The following is a 22,854-nucleotide window of genomic DNA, read 5'->3' as shown; positions in this document are numbered from 1 at the left end:
CATTCAAGGGCAACCCAATTTCCCAAGCTCTATTCCACAAATACTTCATTAGCCCTTAATTTTTGTTTGGTATCTGACCTAAATATTTATCACCTTGTCAAGAAATGCCATGGCCTAAACTGATGATGGTTACCCCTAACCACCAATCTACCATTTATGTACAGCAATTTGCTGCAAAAAAGGCTCAAAAAGGCTTGAAGACTCTTGTTACCTTCAGATCCTTTGGGAAACTATTGTTAGCTCCTAAAGACTCTGATTTCAGAGTGTAAGCATTCACCAAAACCAACCCGGAACACTCCTCTCCCAGCACCAGTCACCCTATCTACCTGTGGGCAGTGTAACCCAAAATGGGAATTTGCCTTGGCAGGAGATGAGGGGAGAGGAAGCCACACTGCTGCTTCCCATACCCAGCACGCCAATCCAGGCACCTCCACACAAACGACTTTGTGCAGGAGATCTCTCTCTGCAACCACCTGGAGCTCAGACAAGTCACTAACCTGGTGCTGCAGTTCTGTGTCTGACAGGTAAGAATATTACAGTTTATTTCCCCTCACCCTTTGTCTGTGTAAACTGCAAGTGCAGCAGACAGACTTACCTGGCTATAAACATAAAAGTATCACCTGCAGTAACAGGGCTGTGATCTCAGTTAAGGTCTCCAGACACTACCACAAGACAAAACATCTGACTGGAAAACCAGAGCAAGGAACTTTTTATCTGGAAAAGCAAAACCAGCCAGCTATTAAACCAAACCAAAACACACAACTAGATAAAAGTGGGCATTGTTCTGCTGCAAGGTGGAAGGCACAAATCTTGGAGTGAAAGAGGCCAGGAAGAACGGGTCGCATAGAAGACTTCCACAATTTATAAATCTCTCTCTCCATCTTGGAAAGCCATAATTCCTCTCTGTTTTCCTTTGCAATAAGCAATTGAAATAAACTCTTAATTTTAAAAGTTTAATTGGTGTCATCTCTTAAACATCACATTTTTATTAAAGATAAATTTCATCTCAAGGAAGAGGACAATGACCCCAGCACAACACCACCAATAAAAGGCTGAAGTCCTGTGTTCCCTAGAGGTAGAATATTCTGCTGAAGAGCAGGAACATTAGATGTTGTTTTAGAAAAAATCAAACCCAAGGCTTTTCTGCTTGTAGGGAAGAGTAAACTACAGAGATTCTTTGGATGCAAAATGCCCTTTACCCCATCCTTGGTCTTTGTAGCATTTGGCTTCCACTTTCTCTCTCTCCGCCTATTCAGCGAGGGCAGATAAAGTTTTAAGAGACCCTGGTCTAGATAGTCCCCCAACAAAGATTTCTAACGACTCTAAATGGCTTTGCTAGTACTTGGAATTGTAGGGACGCATCTCTCCTACCCAGCCCCAAGGCAAAATCTGTTCTGCTGTCATACTCTTCAGATTGCCTAGTCCATAACATCATTCCTCCATCTAATGTCCCATTTATATATTCCATGCTCATTTTGCCCTCCTCCCAACTGCTTGGCAAAGCACCATTAAACACAGTGAGGCATCAAGGAAGCAACTTAGAAAGAGGAAAAAAGCTCTGGGTATTCAATTTTTTATTCCCCTTATTTTGATTGCAGCTCCCTCCCTTGCATTCCACAGGGAGAAGTACATTATTTTTATATTAAAACTAACAGAGTGTTTTTGTCTCATAATTTTTTAATCATTTATTTTAATGCTTAATTATCTAAGGGATTAAAAATCTTCAGTCTGTATTCCCCATCCCCACAGGAAAATGTTCCTCACAGTTTGTAAATCAATGACTTTTCAGAATAGGACAGAGGAATAGGAATTAAAACAAGCAAACTAGGAAAAAGCACAGAGGGTGAACTGTCTATTAACAAAAGGAAACAGTATCACTAGTTAGAGCAAGCTCCATTGACTTGTAAACTCTTGGGCAATGGCGAACTGGTCTGCTCATGGCTGCACTTCTCCCCACCAGCAAGCTGTCACTGTGTGCTGAATATGAATTGGTTTATGCTGGAAGCTGACAGCAGCTTTCCAAACAGCCAAAGGCCAAAAATTCAAACAGTTTTACACCTTATCTGCGGAGAGTTATAATCAGCACAAACAGAAAAAAAAAAAATCTCAAAAACTACACTGAACTCTGCAGTACCATCTGGATTTTGACTGTGAAAGTTTATTCATGATTCTGAAGGATAGGAAATTAAAAACAAAAGCTACTAGGGTCCTTAACCACAACCATGACAGTTTTTGCACAAATTATGTGTTTGAAAAAAAGGAAAATATGCAGAAGATTTCAATTTTGTATATTATTGGGTGAGACCCGGCATAAAAGTGGAATTTCAAAATTTTCAGTCACACCATCTACCCTAAATATTACATCAACTCTATAACAATCACAATTCCATTGGAATAACCCATCTAAATAAATAAGACAAAAACCACACAGTGAATTTCTCAGTTTAAATATGTCAAACAAAATAAACAATGGGTAACTGGACTGCTGTTAAGGAAACATCAAGACCAAAGCATATGGTTAAATTTAGAGAACTGCAACTCTTCTTTACTGTACCACTGTACCTTGACTTGTTTATATGGGGAACTGGGCAACAGGATAGTCACACGTGGGAGCGCAGCACATTAAATAGCCTTACTAGTTCTCTGTACAGCACAAAGTAGGTTGTATTCTATGGCAAAAGAAAAAACAGCAGTACCAGATTAGAACAAACTCTGAGGAGTTCAACCCATCCATGTTCCTAACATCCCTATGCAATGCACACAACTTTCAACTGGTCAGTTATGGCAAGCTTTAAGATCAGTTTATCTTATGCTAAGACATTGCAGAGGAATTCTTCCAGGGGACCACAGCAGCCGATGCTCCATCTTGAGGGACTGCTGTGACTGCTGTTCAGCACTACTGAATGTTGAGGGACTGGCCCTCCACTGGAGTAAGCTATTTCTCTGCAAGGTCTGCTGAAGAGGATCTGCTGTAACTGTGGACTGGTGTTGCATTCTGGTTTCAGGAGATGATCCACAGCAGTTTGAAACAAGCCAGTGCAATCTAATTTTGATGCTGCACTTATGCCAGTAGCTATTATTTCTCAATCCCTTAAAAACTACGTCTGTATTTGATCTCTCATGCTGTGAATGGTTTGTTGAGGATTTCAATCAGTGGCCACCTGGGATGAGATGCTCTAGGAGGGTGGTTTTCTTTCCTCTCTTTAGTAAATCTTCCCCTGACTGACACTGTTGAAAAAATAGTTGTCTTTGATAGAACAAGCAAATTCTCTGCAGGTCAATGAATTTGAAAAAAATCTAAGAAAAAAGCAGCATATTCAGTCTCCTCCAGCACTGCCAAAACTTGCACATATAATATATCCCTGAACCTGACACTGTAAACATGCTGCATTTACCTTCCAAAAGTTCAGACTGCTTCCTTGATTAGGCTATTAATTTTGTACTGCAGTCTGGCTAAAAATCTTAAATCTTTATTTCTTTAATATCATGTAACAGCAGCTTTCAGTCAATGACAAAAACACTATTCATAGCTCAGTTTTACTGCAACGTTATTGACCATGGCTTCAGAAAATTGAAGAAATCTGACAGACCACTAATTTCATTCTATATTACCAGATCCTTGGGACTTTATTGCCCTAACACTTACTTTATTTTTAAACTGTTCAATCCATGACCATCCAGCATTCATGGAAAAATAAAACACTCTTCCAAACAATTATATACTGCTACTATTTCCAAAAAAAAAAAAAAAAAAGATTTTTTCTTATAGATTGAAGGGAACAACTTCTTAGGCAAATTGCCTTAACAGCTGCAAGCTCAGACTGGTAACACAATATATGATATCTGCTGCTGTATCTCCAGGATTGAGATATGTAGTTCTTTTCAGCATAGCCAGAAACATTACCTTTTAGTTACTTTTGGACATTGAATCTTCTGAATGTCTTTCCTTTTCTAGGATTGTTATATATTGGAACATTTTCTTAGGAAAAAAAAAATCTAATAGTTTGATCTATTTGAAGACCTGAAAATTAATGTCACAAGGATGTCTGCTCTGATATACCTTCATGCTCAGTCGCGGAAACTTAAGACATTTCATTCTTAACCCAGTTAAGCAACCAAATCCACTGATGCTCAAGCAAGGCAGTTTAAAGCTAAGCTGTATACATTGTGAATATCACCCACAGGTATATCTCAGTCAGTCCTTAGCAAAGGGATCATCTGCTCCACCCGTACGTGTCATTAATATGGACAATTCAATCAAAACTGTTATAGAAATGATCCTGCTCAGATATTTCTATCTTACAGGATTTCCTGTTTTCTTGTCATGTTCTTTCCTTTGGTTCAAACATCCTTCTGTGCAGCCCTGACACATGAATAGACAAAACCAGAGCTTTACAAGGAGGACTTACTGCCTTACCTCTTCTGCCACTCTTGTGGCAGCTTAAATTTGCTTGGAACAATTAGCACTGCATTTTCAAGCTTTTGATTAAGCATTATGCTTTATTGAGAACAGCTTTACAACAGTGATAAACTGATGGGAGGTTTTGATCTCAGACAGAAAGAAAGGCAATACAGCCTTTGTGGTAGTTACTTGTTTTTCTTGTTTAAAAGGAATGAAGATGTTCATTGCAGTGCTGCTCAAAGGCCAACAGGAGTCCAGAGGGAGGGAGAGAGCACTGTAGGTACAGACTCAGTAGGTACAGCTCAGTGCAATAGGCTGTAAAGAGCATTGATAGCTCAGATACATTGGAGGGCAGCAAATGAAACCCACAGGGAGAAGTGCACTATCCTACACTATCAAAAGCTTGCAAGCCCCCCAGGATCTTACTGCAGATGCTTTCCTTTGAAACCATTTTCACAGCCACATGCCTAAATCTGTGCAGTTATACAGAGTCAAAAAAGTATTTTAATATCCTGGCACCATAAAACATGCAAATCTGTCCCACAGATATCCACTCTGAAAATTCCATCCAGGAGTTATTCTCTGACAAGAAATTAAAACAAAGCCAGCAAGATAAATTTACTGTTAGGTTATACTACATTGTATGCACAGATACATCCAAAGAAGGAACAGTATTTACCTTGAAGAATCTACAATTCAAGTTAAGGGACAAGGTTTTAGGAACTGGAAATTGATGCCAGAATAGTGATGGGATATACCAATAACCACAAAGCCAGTGCGTGTTCATAGCTAAAAGCCAGTCATTAATCACCAATTCCTCTCTATATTCAGTACGCAGTAAGAATGTTTCAAAAAGCTTTTCAGCAAGTTTTTGACATAATCTGAAAATGTGGGTGGTTAAGGACTAAATCATCCAGATTTTCCTGTAGTCTTCAGCCAGTTCATCATATCAGCCAAAAAAGAAAACACTTGTTCAACATCTCTGCCATGAAAAAAGATAGAAAAAGCTGACATCTCTGGCACAGAAACAGTGTGATGGTGAGCTCCTGCCTGCACTTCACAGGAACAGTTCAACAGGTGAGTTTCCTATCCTGAACATGACCTATTACAACTGTTTCCTGTTGAAGAAATTATTATATGTAAAAACTGTTAAGTGATCGCATTATTCTTTACACAACTGCGTAAAACAAGTCTGAAAGAACGACTGATCTGTGATTATTGCTATTCCCACCAAAGCACTGATTTCCCATCACTCTTTGCCTACTTGCACGGAAGAGAAGTACTGGTGTCTATCTCCCATACCAGTACAGAAATAAAAGCATGCAGCCTATCTGGCAGCAAGAACCCTAACCTTCGCTCCTAGTGCTGTCACAGCATTAGAGAACACTTTCCAGAAAAAAAACCTCATGCTTTCAGTAATAAACGCCATCAACCTAAAGGGCAAATACCACCAGAACAGCAACAAGGCTAAATCGGTGTGTCACAAATAGGAAAACAAAAATAGAACCTTGGAACCCATGAGTCACACATTTATTTGTAGCAAATTAAAAAGAAAAATGGCTTCAAAGCCAGAAGTCACCCATTTTAAGTCCTTTCCTTATTAGCATTTCAGACTCCTCCGCCTGCTTCACTTTATAAGATTCCCCGTAACAGTTTCATCCTTGGAAAATTATCATTCTTTTTTTTTTAAGAACTATCCATCCACTACTTTCCCTAAGTTATTACAACTTGTCCCAGCTCTGCATGTCTTTGTGGAGCTTGTTACAAAGCAGGGGACAGATTATTTGAAAATCAAGGCCACAGACTATATAGAACAGCTGTTTTGTAAAAAGAGAACTCCACATTTCTTGTAACAGAAATTTAAAGCTAGAATATCGTTAGAGGGTGTAATGTACATTAATGACAGTAACAAGGCAGATGCTTAATAAAGTAAATTGAACTTCATACAAATGCAGACAAATCAATTGTACCATCATTTCTAAGAGGAAGACATGTTTGCAGACTAAATTTCATGAAAACTACCAAGAACTGCTAATGCAGTCAGAAACAAAGAATTTCCAAGTGCTGAATCCTGCAAGGAAAGAAGCATTCTGACACAGAGTGCTTACACTTCGTGAGAATATTGCTGTGCTGAAAGATAAGTCAGCAAACGGATTGCTGAAACATGGGCTGGAATCCTTTGTGAGACGAAATGTTACAGTCTGCCCATCAAACCACATCTTAACCACTTTTGCTTCTGTATTATCAGTCTTGCTAGATTGCTCCTCTTGAGCAATCCTGTAGTCCATCTTGTATTTAATTATTTGACCCACCTGGGAAAGGAAGAAAAGCTCCTAACGACATATAGTACGAAATTCACCCCAGCAGAGTCTCTAAATACAATGCTGAATCAGGGACCACAAAAAACATCTACAGAGTGATCCTAAATTAAGAAATCTGCAAAGTTTTTGGTGGTATATCATTTGGCCCACCTCAAAGAATAGGATTCTTTGAGGGCATCCAGAACTATGGCTTGAGCTTCTGATTTTTATCCAAGGGGAATAGTGAAGCTGGACGACTGGTTTTATACATACCATTCACTGTGTCCAAGGGCAAATATACGCTGTAAAGTGTGTATTTGGAACATTCAACTGCTGTGACCATGATAGTGTTATTTATATTGTCAATGGAATATTACCTGAACACAATGACTGATACTATATGGTCTCTCCACACAATCTTTTCCATGCATGAAGTTTGATTTTACAGAAAAATTTAGAAGTTAGGAAAAAAAATCAGAAAATGATCTTTTAGAAAGGAGCTCTTGCTCCAACAGACAAAGCAATTTGACATCACAGAAACAATCCCCAGCATGAATATGAGCCACTATCTGATGCTTCAAAAGCAGGGCAATAAACCAACACCTAAGTGAATCTATCAATTCCACAAGCCTGCCTGTCAGGAACTCCTTGTGGACTACCATAAATGATGAGCCTGAAAGTTGAATCATCACATCAAAGGATTTCCATGCCTCCATGTCTGGAGTGAAAGCAGGCATCTGGTCTTGGCATGCATAACTTCATGTGCATGACTCCAAGAATCATTAAAGGTCATATCTCTTCCAGGACTTTTCATACTTCAACTCCGTTATTTGACTTGATATTTTTAAGTGCTCATCCTTTCGACAGACTCACGGGTGCAGATTGTACTTCCAGTTGCTGTATCAGTCCAGGAATTCCAGTAACCATGATGGGCTCATTGAATCTGATTATCAGTCAGATAAGGTCTTTGACGACAGCACTGCAGTCTGATGACAATATTTTCTTGGAATATCTCATTTTACTAAAGTTTGAAGAAACTTTTATAACTTAATCATTGATGTCTGGACAGACTACATCTCATCATTCATCAGGATTGTTCATCTGTCTCCTCAAGTTATTTTATTATTCACATTGACACACAGATAAAGAAATCATTTAAATAAAAGGGCCACAGAAGAACACGTACACCTTTATATTACCAAGTGATACAAAAATGATCAGAGAAAAATCACATAACAAAGGAAAGTTCCCACCTGAAAAGGCAGCAAAGTAATAATCACAGAGAAAAGTATTAAGATGAAAGGATATGGTACTGTTTCACACAAGATCTGATGTCAGCCTGAACATGAAAGGGCAAAGCAGTGACGGAAACCACAAAGTTTACTGTAAGGAGGAAAATGAAAAAAAAAAAGTCATGTTAACTACTGAGGGAAGAGTGGCTAGGAAACTTTTCTGAAGCTCCAGATGCGAAACATCAATAATCACAGAGGGCTGCCCCCAATCCATCAACCATGTGATGCAAGGAGTAAAAGGGTACTAGACATGATAAGATGCATCACTCCCTTGAGTGTTGTTGATTACAGCAAACCGTGATCTTTCATCACCATAACTCACTGGGCCATCTTGACAGACACCATCTCTTGGCCTTCCCTGGGATTTTGATGCATTTATTTAATGAACCACGAAATGACAGAATCTCTCTTTAGTGAAATAGTACAAGACTAGGTGCTATACACTGATGGCTCCAGGCACCCTGGTGGTGAAAGAACTAAGAGACAGCGGCTGCAGTATCTAACATAACAAAAGATTTTTCCAGGCCCTCAACAGAGCTTTCAATGGCAATAGTTTGCCTCCCTTTCCCTTTCCGTCTATGCCACTACTTGCAGGGAAGAAATGGTGAAGCTTTTAAAGATTTAAAATACAAACACACGCACACAAAATAAAAAATAAAAAAATAAAAAATAACTTAAAACTTAGAAAGCTGAAATCCTTGCCAGTATTATCTTAAAGTACTATCTTCAGTGTAATTATATTCAGAAATCAATAAAAGAAAAGCAGGGTTGGGCAGTAGGGGGAATACAGAGTGCCAAGAATCCAACATCAATTGTCAGATTCCTCATGACAGATACGGGAATACAGGGCTGCACATTGAACAGCCTTATACTGCTTCAACAGACTATCAAAAAAATCAGAAGTCTCTAAGTCAATCAGATTCTGCCTCAAACATCCGCAAAATTCCATCTTCATTTTCTGCAATGATGCCAATGACTGTGTAGAGGTTGCAGTTCTGCTAGTAGGACATTATCAATGGGAGGAAACCAATTCTAAACATCAAGATAACACCTGACTCAGCACAAGTAATAAGCCAGAAGCTGCAGGCCCCTTAGGAGATGAGCCATGTCTATATACCCTAATCCAACTCCCATGGAACGTGAACTGCAGCACAGAAGTGTTTGTGGCTGCTGGCTGATCATTCACCCCTTCCAGAGAATGTTTGTTTAATTCATTCAAAATTTGTTAATCCATATTGTGCCTCTACGTCTTGCTGTAGGCTCTGTGCCTAACACTGAATTCATACAACCAATAACTACAATATTGATCTTCTATTACTACATTCACTAACAAGATAAAAAGATAGATATATATTTTAAATCATATTTAAATACCATCCTAATGCTGGTATGTGCAGCATATTTCCAGGAATGTCAATAAAATTAGCATTATTTCACTAAATAAATATCTACAACATATTCATTAGAGGAAGTACAACTTTAAAATATTTTAGTGCATTCCCAGAAGAAACTGAAGATATCCCACAGGTACTTGTTCCTGAAAAGTCTAGAAATTGGAAGGCAGCATAGAATACTTTCATATACATGCAAGCACAGATACAAGAATCTGACTTTGGTAGCAAGGAACGCAGCCAGAACCAATTAGCACTGCTTCTTGGGTATTTCTAGTCTTCACTATAGCTTGTTGTATAGACATGCTATAAATAAGGGAATGTATTACATCCTGAATCCATAGGGTCCTCCTGCTTAGGAATTTGAGGGGACAAAGGTTTAATACCTGTCCTGAAAAACTCTTCTGAAATAATATATGCAGTCCAAATCTCTCAGCAACCACTAAGATATCTCACCAACCTTCCCCAGATATAAAGGTTATATTTGTTAATGGAGGTGAAAAAGAACCTTCTTGACTTGTTCTTTTTTGCTGCTGAATCACAAGGTCTTTATCCTTCACATGAAATTTTCTCTTTGCTACATCTTCAATCCTGACACATTCCTGATCCTTTTCATCTTCCTGTCAACTAAGGAGGGAGCTAAGGTCTCTCAGAAAAAGAATTAGCCTGAAAACAAAAACAGGTAAACATCAGAATAACTAACAAGGCAGTTTTTCAGGAGCCTTATTAAGGCTACTGAATGACATCAAACTTTAGCTGGCCAATAGTACAGCACACTTGCAGATGTTCAGCTATCCCTAATAGCACCAGCTATGGTCTCTTGTCTCTCTATATGCATGTCAGAGAGAAGAGATGAATACGTACATTTTTTCCCCTCAAAAAAAGTTTGGCAGAGCTAATTATAGAAGCAGGTGTGCAGCTATACCTCATCTGCTTTATCATCCCCAGTAGCATCCACAGTTGCTGTAATGGGTTAGCATGGTGAACCCCAACATTTCTTTGAGAGCAACCACATCTCTGATTTTCCAGTGCAAGAAATACAACAGATTATAATTCCTTGTAGAGTGCCAATTTATTTACTTAGGACATGAGTTTTCAAACATATTTAGACCTTGAAGACAAAAGCAGAATTTCACTGTAGGTCACTAGCCAGGTCAGGTACATCTAAATAATCAATAATGCATCTTTTCAGACTTACAATACCTTTGAAGGTCTTACATTCTTCTACAGGGCTGTGAATTGTTATTTTTACATTAAAAAAGTCAGTCTGTGGTTTGACAGTGCGTTTTGCAATAAAATAGCTGTAAAATGAGTTTCTAAAGAGGCAAAATGCTTAGTATATTACTATATTTTAAAATTCCTTCTGTTCTTCACAAGATGCATCAGCTTGCTATTCTGACAACTTTCTCAAAAATACAATAGATGAACTTTTAAAATGATTGAAATTATCTTTTTATAGCTCCATGAATTTTTTCTCCCTACACAGACAAACTCCAAAAGCCATGACCTCACTGAGTATTCATTTAACCAAATCTAGGGAAAGTTTTTTGCTCATGCAAATCTCAAAGTCCTGAAACTGACTCCACCTTTTAAAACGATCCTCTTTTCCTTCCTTCCTTCTCATACCTATTTAAAAGTGGTTTATAGATAAGCTGATGAGGATGCAGATGCTACAGTGCTTGACACTCTGTAAGCACCTAAAAATAGAAAGATAAACTAGATTTTTTTTATTGTTATTATTATTTTTTACTTCCCCTGCCTGACAAAGCCTCCAATGTTTTCTTTAGCACTTCTCTGGGAGTTGTTCTGTCAATTTTGAGCCAGTTTCACATCTCCTTGCAGATTCTAAAGGTCATATTAAAATCTACCTCAGCTAAATACCTTGTTTTCTTGAAGGCTGACTAGAAATTGGAATGTTATACCTGGGTGTCACAGTCAGAATCCTCTGAGGAGGATGCCACAAGACGTTGAGCTGAGGACTCTGGCTATTTAATTGCAGGAGAATTCCTCCCAGAGAACATGGAGGATCTTTGAAATTCAGCAGCAATAAAGACTGCAGGGGAGCTGCACAAGAAGCACTGAGAGCTCAGATTATTTTTCCCTACCCTGCAATTATGTTAGATACTTAAAAATCCCTGCTATGTGGACATGAATAGTTTTGCATTCTAGTCCCACTGAGAAGCTTTGAACAAAAGATTTCAGAAGCACTGGTGAAAAACTTACAATAGAAAGCTCAGAAACAATAATAATCCTACATATAAAACAAATTACAGAAACATTTTCTGCCAAGCAGGTCTTCACACTTACAAAGAGCACAAGTTGAAGTCCCTGTCATAGCAAGCTCTCAGAGCTTGGTTCTCTGAGCATTCAAAACAATTATCCCCACCAGCGTCACAGTACTTATTTGCACATGTGAATCCATATGCACATTTAAAACAGTTAAATTCATTTTTAGTATCTACATTTGTGTGTAGTTAAGAAAAATCCTAATGCAAACAGTGTATATGTTAAGTCCGTACCAAATGGATTCTACAGATGTATAAATGACTGGTGCTTCACATCACTGCTTTTAAATAACAGATTAAAAGATGAAGTTCTCTAATTGAATGTCCACGAAGAGCAGTATCTACCAGGTATAGCAAGACAGATGGTACGATTTTTCTACGAGCAGAAAACTACCAGAAAGGCATTACCCAATTTAAGTGGCATTTAGAACACATACTGGCCACTGGAATTTATTCAGTAGGATTAATTTATAGAACTGATGTTGCAGTTTGGTATATTCTACACTAGACCTGTGTGAATAATTGATTTTTCAGCTCTCCAGCTAGACTGATTAAAAACAAAAACAATTCTCTCACATCAGTCCAAAATGATATTCTGTTTTTCACCCAATCATTACAAAAAGAAGCCCCCTAAAAATTAATACAACCTCAAGAAAAGATGATGTTATTCTTTAAAAGTTAAGACAAGTATATTTTCTAAATGAAACATAACTCTGAAATGCAAAGCCTCCAAACCTTTCTTCTCAAACTCCATCTTAGTTTTTGAACATTACTTCACAGGCAAGCTATTCCGCATTTCCAATTCACAGCCTTCCTACTGAATGGGAATGTAGAAGAGGTATTAGAATCTTTTTTAAGCTAGTAAATGTGTAATAAAGACAGGTCATTTGAAGTTTGACATTAGCCATTCATAGAGAAGCACGCTTGAACATACTAGCTCATTACCCCGGTTGGATAATAATCAAATCATTAGATAAAGGAAATAAATAGTTGAGCAAATATTTCTACGTCTAGTTACCAGGATCCACAAATCACTACTAACTGTTGTGTTATTACATAACAAAGATCAAGATTAAAGCTGTACCTGGAATACAACAAATATATAATTAAGACAGAACAGAAAAGTACTATTTAATTAATATAATTTACACTATCCTTATTCGGTTTACAAGCTAAGCTTCTTTGCGTATCTATGCATGAAGTCTACAAATGTGTAAAACTCCTCTCCTGGTCACTGAAAAATGCTTTGCATTGCTCAGACAAATCACAAAAGCGTACAGATGTTTACTGCCTGGTACTTTAGGAAATACCCAGGAATAAATCAACCAAGACAAACCACTGAAAGAAAGCAAAAGCATCAGAATGACATATTAAAAGTGTTCTCCCAAATTACATATGGTTCACAGAGATGCCACATATAAAATTTAAGACTTGATGCTTTTAAATCAGACAAGTAGTAAATAGCACTAATGACACCATGGGCATGGAAAGTGAAAAACTTTGCATATCTTCAATAATTTTGATACCTTACAATCTAACTTGAAGGAGGAAGGCAGATCAGGCCCACAGATAATATTTTGGGAGAAGATATTTATAACTGGTGGAGAAGAATCATCTATTGTACAGAATAAGAGAAATGTTCCCAATAAAATGTTCATCAGTGCACATCGCATCCCATAAGATTTAGCAGTAGTAGCAGATAGCATGCTAAACAGTTATGTAGCTGGTCCTTTCAGGTTGATATCATCTCTGCTGCATGTACATGCAGTTCCTTCCTCAGTACAAGATAACTTAAATCTTGCCTAGTTTTTACTGCAACACAAGCTAAAAAGTAAATACTTTATACCTGGAGCAGCTCAACATATTTTTATTAAAATTTTTTCTTCTTCCTTAAATCAACTAAAATCTGCTATTTCCTTGAATTGTAACCACATCAGGACCTACAGGCTATTTCCTGAATAACAGTTGGACAGGATACCTGCAAGGAAACACACTGTATTTTGTTACCCTCACACTCCTGTTAAGCATGGAGCAGGTAACTTCCTGAGAAAGCTTTCCTGCCATATGCAGGCATTTCAAATGTGGTGTGAAACAAAATACTTCTCTCCCACATTAACTAAAGGCTTCAGGTTGGCTTAGCTGCACAATACCTGGAGAAATGCTCTAAACTGGGAAGAGCCTACAAGACAGGGCAACCATGCTTCGATAAATAGCACAAGCTAACACTGCCTACCCACTTCCCTCTGCCCTGGCAGCAGGGGACGTTGTGAGTCCCTTCTGGTGAGACACGGCTTTTCTCAGTATAAATATAACCATCAGACCCCACTACTGTGTTTATGAAGCATTTGAGAACTCTCACGTGAACTCTTGAGAAAGCAAAAACAGCAGCACTTTACTAGCGGAGAGGAGATCTTTAGTGCAAGACATCACAGAGTAGGTTTTTTTGTTGTAATTTTTTGGGAAGAAGCCATGGTATTTGTTTGTTTGTTTTATAAGCACTAAAATGTTTCAAATCATTTGCATTTAAGAGGATGCACAATCCTAATATACGTTTAATTTCAGCTCTAGTTTCTGAAAAGAGGACTAGCACAATGAAATCTCTGCTTAGGAATGTGTGTTTTCAGTAATAAAGTCTTCAGTAATGAATTCCATAGGCCAAATGGATGGAGGCAGCGATATATCACCTTTTTTTGGAGATACAGAAATAGTCGACTCCCACCCTCGTTCATGCAGAAACATCCCTTAGGGCTTATGCCCTCTGGTTTCTTTCAGTCTTTTTAAAGGTCATGGTCTGACATTTCAACAGTGTTAGAAGTCATTGTCTTCCTTCCTATATGTGTCTCTCTGCTTAAGCATTATTCCCTTCTAGTCACAAGACCCAAGGCAACAAATTACTTCTTTGTAAGAAGACTAGATCTGGTAGCTGCACTCGGAGACTGATTAAAAATAAGTCAAGGCAGCTCATCTAAAATAATACTAAATGCAAAAGGTTATTTATAAAACTAGCAATCCACAGGAAACATGGAATTAATAGAAGATGTATTTCCCCCCCACACACACAAACTGAAAAACAAAACAAAAGATGAAGTCAGTCTCATTAACAAAAACAGCTTGGCCTTTGCTATAATGACAAGTAGTATGTTATCAGTCATTACAAATACCTTGAGTAAAATCTTGAGATTTCTCCTCCCTCCACTAAAGCCTGACCAGAAAATGAGAATAAATTTACTTCTTTTTTAAACAGTATTTGCAGCTTTTACATAAGATATTGTCCTTTCAGAGCTATTGTAACTGATAAGTGAGATCACTAGATAGCATAAGCTGCTCTTTAAAAGATGGGGGGTTGGAGAGGAACTCTATTTAATTAGAACCCACACCAGGGGATGGTTTGGCTAATTGCATGACTTAGCAAAACCCCAGGGCTGCTCTAGATTAAATTAGTTTTTGAGGCTTATGCCCTTACAGTATTCAAACCATGATGTACTCCAGTAATGCCTTTCCTAAAACATCAGCTTCTGCCCAGAGTTCTTCAGCAGAAAGCCTCCTGTGAGAAAATTCTTTGGAATTGTCTACCTCCTCATTGATGCACTTAAATAGTAGTTAGAGGCCATGACAACACAGAAAGTCAGGGAGCCACCTAACCAAATTCTTCTGAAAATGTTTTAGCAGTCCTAACAAGGAATAGTCGGAGTTTGTGGTAGTTTGATGGTTTTTCATTTATTTATTTATTATTATTTGAAAAAACTGTGGAGAAGTTGTTCTCGGGAAATTTCTGCAGTTGTAATTAGGGAGTGCATCAAATTTGCTGCTAATTAGCTTAATTAGTATGCAGGCTGATTGAGACCAGAGTAGGAAAGGTGTCCCATTAGTTAAGGGGGTGGAATAAAGGAATAAAGACTAAAAATTCTCATAAGCTCACTAAAGAGAGGAAAAACAAGAGGAAGTATTTGACTACTGCTCAGGATGAACTAATAATTCTCGAAGTATTTGAAGAGGATAAGCTCTTTCAAGAGTGCTTTCAGCTACACCTCACTAAATCCCAACCCAGTGCTAGCATACTGATCATTTTCAGCAGGCCCTACTATGATTTCATCAGAAGACCACTCAGAAAAAGAAATAAAAAATTGTTGTCCTTTTGGTATTAGATGAAGATCTGGTATTAATTGTAAAAATATTCAGCTTCATTAGGACAGATACAAGAGCTGCAATCTCAGGCACTGCTTTCTGAGCAGTAGATGGTTCAGACATTGGACCACAGAAGTTCCAGTACTGCCCCATGCCTATTAATTCTGCAGTGGCAAACAAGAGACTACTGTAAATTAGTCAAGGAGTATTTATGTTGCCCTTAACATTAATGTCATAAGGTTCACCCATAGGACAAATGCCAGATATATTTTTCAGTGAGCACTGTAGATTTATCGAGCATCAATTCCCAGAGTGTAGATGTATATATATATACACACACAAACACTCCCATCATAAGTGTGCTACTAGAGAGTTAAATCACTGTACAAAGTACAATTTTGCAAAGGAGATTGTCTTATCTACACAAAGAGTAGTCTTTTTTGTTAATATAGAGTATTGGAAGCAAAGCAAAGCACAAATCCTTTAATTATACAGCTTTTGAAGCTAGATATCCTGTCTCTGACACTAGTGAGAAGAGTTTTCAGTGCCATTCAGTGCCATACAGATTGGCCATGGTCAGATTTATTCCAAGGAAGCCAAGAGTGAAACCACAAACTCAGTAGAGCTTACTTGGCATAAGGAAAGATCAAAAGATCAAAATCAAACAAGGAAAATGGTAGAGATGGTAGTGCTCATGATTATACTCATATAATATTACTCCTTGTCTTACACTATCTTTATAATTTATGTTCTGATTTAAGTGCAACTCTACACAGTAAAATTTCTCTAGGACTGTCCACCAGTTGGATCTCTGCATCTCATGAGAAGATAACAAATTTTAGCTCAGTCAAATCAACTTTTTTTTTTTAATCTCAAACTTTAAACTACAGCCAAATAGTCGAGATCCAGAAACAACTCCCCTTTGATTTAACCTTACCTAGGATGGTCTCTTACCATTAGTATTCTGCATTCATAAGAAGTCAGTGAACTAAAAGGAAATAATCTCTGAAGACAAAGAATGTAATCAAAGCTGCAAACCGTAGGGGCTTTGTCTCTTGACCAAAATACATCCCAATTTACATCATCTCTTCTAGTACTTAACGATTTGCAGTCTTTTATAGCAGATCAATTAGCTGGTCATTGTACCATGGTGAAATTAAGTTTAAGTAAAGTTGTTATCCTGTGTTCATTAGCCTATATGAAAGCTTTGGTCTTTTCCCAACTCCCAGTGGGTAGGTATTAGTAGCATGAATGACTGATCAAAGACAGATGGTAACTTTTAAAAAGTGTTTCTTCTGTGCCAATATTTCAACTGTTGAAGTAGCATGTTTCCATATCGATGATAAAGCCAAACAATATTTTTATAATTAAATGAAAATACAATACAAATCAAGCTATATATTTCTATACCCCAAAGAAAACTCTGTACTAATGGAAAAAATAAATGAATAGTAAATTTCTATTTACATCCCTCACAGCTAAAGGTCACATATATCCTACTCAAATACATGACAAACAGAGGAGTGATCCTACCCAGCAGAAGAACACCTAGTAATGCATAACACCCCTTTCTGTCTGTAATTAAAATAGAAATGCAAAGAACTAAAAAAAGCTAAATATACCACAATTAGGTGAAAGAATAATAAATGTCATCTTTATATTATCTTAATCTTCCTTTGAAAACATTTTATTGCTTTATTTCACACACACACACACACACACAAATCAGACGGCCATTGGAATTTCTTTCTTGACAACGTTCCTTTCCTGATCAAGGTGTGAGCATTAACTTGTAACTACTCCCATTCATATGAATAACGTCCATGTTAAAGTTTCAGCTGCGATATAACTACTAATTTGAATTACTGTCTAAAAAAGTAGATTCAGCACTTCTCATTTACATGCTTACCTAAAGAGGAGGCTGCCACACAATATGACTTTGGATTGTACAGCAGTTTGCTCATACAGAAACTATGCATTGAGTAGATTTTACTCAGGAGGTTTCTGTAGTTTGAAATTGGAACATTCAACACAGCAGAAGAATTTCATTTTCTGGGGCATGGTTTCTCACTGACACAGGGGCTCTTACAGGAGAATTTACAGTGTCCATTATCTTCTAAAACAGGAAGCAATGAGAAATGACCATGCAAAAGGCATTATAAAAGACTTCACTTAATCTGAGATTTGTGGGAGTAGGGCTTCAGTTTAAACATCAAAAGCTAAATTCAAAGTCCAACTGAAATAGGATCTGCAGGATGATAGTGTGTAACTCCAGGAGCTGCCCTGCCCATTTAGACAAATCATGACTAGAATTCTTACACAGTCATTACACGGCACCATTTATCTTGCTTAGTGTCTCAGAGTAATGGAGAGGACGCAGACATTGACAGACTACAGAAGATTCATTACCTTGGCCACTGAGGAGGAGAGTAAAAAAGAACAAACACAACACTTTTCAACTCGCTTTGACAGAATGGCAAGGGAATAAGTAAAACATGGTCAATACACTCCTGGGAATACATGAGTGTCAGTTTACTACAAAGTAACCAGCACACTTTTTGCCTTAGGCTGGAAAAGCAGCTCTTAATTGGAATCAGACTGTGCCCACCACACTCACAAAGTAGTTCTATACTTTGTGAGTAGGTCAAACAAATGTCAGGCAGGCCACTTGAGAAGTAAGGTAGCAGTCTGTTCTGATCTCCTCACAGTGCAGTGATATTTTCATCTCTTTTGGGCATTAAGAACCTTTCAACTTTGCACATGTGGATGAAGTGTGCTAGACTGATGAGAGTCCTCTCTTTACCCCCAAGAGCCTACATGTCACGGGCAATCAACGTAAAATTCCCCATGTCAAGCTCAGCAGTGGGCTTCACCTGCAGAATAGGAGCATGAGACAGAGCTGTCTCATACATCTCTCAGGGGTCTTCACCTATCATCAGTGATGCACCTATTTCCAAACACTTCAAAGCTGTTACATACTGTTTTATGATAGGAAGACTCATAAAGATGTAAACTGTACAGAAAGTCAAGATAATCTCTGCATAAAGGAAAGACAATCTAAATGAGTTGTGACTTCATAATGTTGAGGCACAAATTACTAAATAGTAGCAAGATATGAGATTCGTGAATTTCATTGGATTAAAGTCATATGGTAGAATTCAGGCCAAAAGTGAAATGTTAGCTCCATTTTATACTTTTGTCACCAGGGAGTGAAACATGGAAAACCAGAACCAGACACTGGGAGATCCTGTTCAGACGTATAAAAGTTGTCATCTGTAACTTAAGGATACCTGAGAAGAATTAAAGGGAGGACTGGGAGGTCCTGACAGAAAGGACCCAAGAAACAACATAATGAGGAAAAAGCTTTCTCTGAGGTCTCTTTGCCTCTCATTATAGTTACTAATAAATGGACACCAAAAGGAAACTGACACCTTAGGATAAGACATGATGTGCATAAACTGTATTAATTAGCACACAGTTGAAGTATATAAAACATTTACAAGTACATACATTCACTGAACCAAGGGAAAAACCTAGAGGTAGAAAGGAGTAATTAAACCCAAACGCTAACCTAGTTTCTGAACCTCATAGATGGAAGCACCCTTGCAACAGCAGATTCAGACTTCAAAATGATCAGCTGCAGTTTGCTTTAATGATTCACTAAGTAAAGAAGCTCCCGAATGCTGGTAAATGCCATCCTGGGTGGAGATACTCACTCTGACTGCTTGAAACAGGACAAATTACTCCGTTAGATGTGTAGAGAGCGCTCTGGAAGTTTGAGTCCCTGTCACAGATTCTGCTGTTGCTAGCACTCTACCGTGGAAACCAAGGCTAATTAACAAAGAAAGCAAAGCTGGAGCATATTTAAGGGTGCACAGGTAGATAAATATACCTTCTACATGCTGGAAAAATTCAAGAGATTAAAAGGATAAACCCACCATAAGCCAGCATGCAGTGGCAATCTGTCAAAGGTGCTCTGACTTCATTATCACCTCCAAAGTACAGTTCTCCCATTGTGCTTCAGCCATGAGCATAGCACAGGAAAATTTTAAAGCAGGTAACATAAAGCAGTTTTTTTTTTTTTTGGCAAAGATCCACAGATTTATGCTCTGAACAATCTTGTATGTTATATTTAGCTTCACTGTACCATTCTGATTTTAACAATACCATGGATAATAAATGAATATGTTTCACAACTTGGTAAAATAACCAAAATGCCAGCATCCACCTAATGAGCCTTATAATTGAGTTATAATGAATTTTATGTACTGCATTGTAACTTGAATGGTGCAAGAGTTGCTAGGAAGATATTTAAGAGGGAACAGTTTCTAACATCTCCATTTTCAAAAACAGGGATGGATAAAAATCTTCTCATTTACTCAAACACTTGTTAATCCCAACAGCATTCAATTTAAGCTAATGAGATTACTCAATGTGAGTAAATTTTTTACAGAAGAAAGGCTGCAGAAATAGACCCTGAAAGGTAAATGGGATGGTCAGAAAGCTTTTCTTTTTGCACTAACTAGCTAAAACTGTGTAAAGCAATTCTGTGAGGGGGTGGATTTTACTATAACATGACAAGAACACCTGGGAGTTCTGAAAATAATAATATTCACATTTAAAAATATTTTCCACTGATCAGGAATGAGGAAAAAAATCAGAAAAGTAAAGTTTCTATTTTTTGCTTTCTGTCTTTATTTGACAAACATTACCTCATTTGGATTTCTATTGGAAAAGCAATTAAAAACAAAATTATGTTCACAAAATCAAGAAAATACTTTTATATCCCCTAACTTGCTGACAAACTTTTTAAAAGAAACTGCTTTAATATTCTGAAATACATTTAATGACAATAATAAATGGTGGGAGGGCTCTATATTTACTTATGCAAAAGCAAAAAAAAAAAAATTCAATGTTTTGTCCAAGAGGTACCTATAAACAATTTCCAAAAGGGTGTAAACTTATATAGAGAAACCCAAGCCTGGCAGATGTTTGCTTAGATTTCACAGCACATTCCTACATGTTTAGTTTTCTACATGTTAGGTTTGGTCAGATTATTTTTTTGATTTAGACTGCAGACCACTAGATTGCCACATACAACCCCCAATTCAGGGGAAGCAAAAAAAAAAAAAAAAAAAATGCCACTAAGGAAGATCACTCACGTCATGGTTTGCTTGTTCATGCAAGTCAGGATTTGAGGATTCTAATAAGATTTTGTCATTTTGAGCTTTCTGTTCTTTTATTTAAAGTGGATGGCTACAAAAGTTTAACAGAAACCGGTGATTTCACTTTATAGGAGGATGTGTCAATATTTTAGCTGGGTCTACTATACTATGGGAATTTCATATTATCAAATGATCTCAAAGAAAAGCTGGATGAAACTCAATTTTATGCAACCATGTATGACTTTGGTACATTCAATCAAAAAATGCAGTCTGATCCAAATCTCCACACAGCCCGTTAGAAAACGTTCCAAAAGATTTTATCATCTCCAGATCAGCTTCTTTGTCTAGATTTTGTTCCTTGACACGAGCTAAGACAACTAATTGTCACATGAGTACTCTATCTATTCAGTGGTTCAATGGAGAAGCTCCATGATGCCAAAGTCTGGCATCAGTAAGAAAGATGGTTCTGCTGATCCAGGGTAAGAGAGTCAAAACCAGTAACTGTTACGACAGGCATACTCCAAGCTCTGTGGGGATTGCATCTGAAAGAAAGGCGCTGTGTTTCTGCTGCCTAAGGAATGAGTTGTGCCTTATTGCTGGGACTCTCATTTTGTACCAGCAAAATATTCAAATACCGGGATCAGGTAATTGAGTGACTTACAGATAACTCAACTTTCCTAGTACAAGTACTAAATTAAAATCAAAATCTTCCCACCAACGGTATTTTTTATGTTACCAAGTTCCATTCCTGCATTTTATGAATAGAATACAATTGGCTTTACTCAGCTCTCCTATCTTATACAAGCCTGATGCTCGTACAACCTGGCAGCTTTTTATCTCAATCATATAAATGTCTTAATACTCTGCATTGATCAGGAATCAACACGGTTGCCGACACATGGATAAAAAGCATCTGGAGAATTTGTTGGTTGTTATTTCAAGCTGTTTATTATTCCCTGAGGACTCATATGAACACTCAGAACTATCATGCCTGCATTAATACTGCTCTCCTACACCTCTGGGTACAGTAACACTGTGCATTAAAGATGCTTTAGAAAATTGTTTGTGAGTTGATATTGCAGTGGGATTACTTTGTATGGTCTACAGCTTTGCACTAAATAAATACTGGAAAACTGCATGCTGTGAAGTAGGCAGTTTGAACTCCTCAGTCTGGCCTTTGGACCACGATTAAGAATAAAAATAAGGCATTGATATGTACCGAGTTATATTTTAAATCTTGGATTTGGCAGCCTTGTGATTAACAAAGGCTCAAGGAACATTAGTAATTTTGTGCTTACAGGCTAACACTGGAGAACAGTGGCCCAAAGGCTAGTGAAGGAGCATTTTGCAAGCTGTTCTTCTTGCTTATATGGAGGTAGAGATAACCCATGATTATGTCTATGGTGCACTATGACAGAGAATTATGACAAATGCCACCACAAAGATAGAGACCAAAATGAGATACAAGCATCTGGGGAAGTGGGAGGGAGAGCATCCAAAAACTCCTTGCTGGACTACCTCCATTACAGTGGGAGACCATTGGCCACTATTGTACAAATAGCTAAGTCATGCAATTGAACAAAGCCTAATAAATGGAACAGATTGTGCTGCTATTAGGGAATATGGGAGCAAAGGTGGGAGCAAGAACAAATCAGCATGTCCAAAAACTTACATCCAAGTCAGTCCTAATTCCATTATTACCACTGAAAATAATTTCAAACTGAAATCTGGCTGTAAGGAAAATCTATTGCATTTGTTTTTCAAGCCACATATCAAGACAATTCAGTAAGGTCACAAAGCAAGTTACATTCTGAATAAAAATATTGAGTACCACAAGGTACCTTAGAACACCGTTCTAGGTCAACTGGAGCAGAAAGAGAACTGACATTGCAAG

The 22,854-nt window shown here is 37.7% G+C and overlaps 1 protein-coding gene across 3 annotated transcripts in view; it reads right to left on the bottom strand.

Moving 5' to 3' along the window:
* Window positions 1-22,854, bottom strand: part of TMEM132D (transmembrane protein 132D) — a 250,603-nt gene that overhangs the window by 192,512 nt on the left and 35,237 nt on the right. The window contains exon 1 of one of the 3 annotated variants that reach the window (XM_040577233.1): window positions 14,832-14,951. The exons of 1 other annotated variant lie outside the window; for it this stretch is intronic. The gene's annotated coding sequence lies outside the window, so the exon portion shown is untranslated. Of the gene's footprint in view, window positions 1-595; window positions 708-14,831; window positions 14,952-22,854 lie in introns of those variants that run through there. One more of the 3 variants, XM_040577234.1, reaches the window with a different exon arrangement.

Source organism: Cygnus olor, chromosome 17 (genome assembly GCF_009769625.2).
Source record: "Cygnus olor isolate bCygOlo1 chromosome 17, bCygOlo1.pri.v2, whole genome shotgun sequence".
In the NCBI taxonomy this organism is placed as follows: domain Eukaryota; kingdom Metazoa; phylum Chordata; class Aves; order Anseriformes; family Anatidae; genus Cygnus; species Cygnus olor.
Note: the sequence above shows the minus strand (reverse complement) of the source record. Positions and strands in the feature narration are given on the sequence as shown.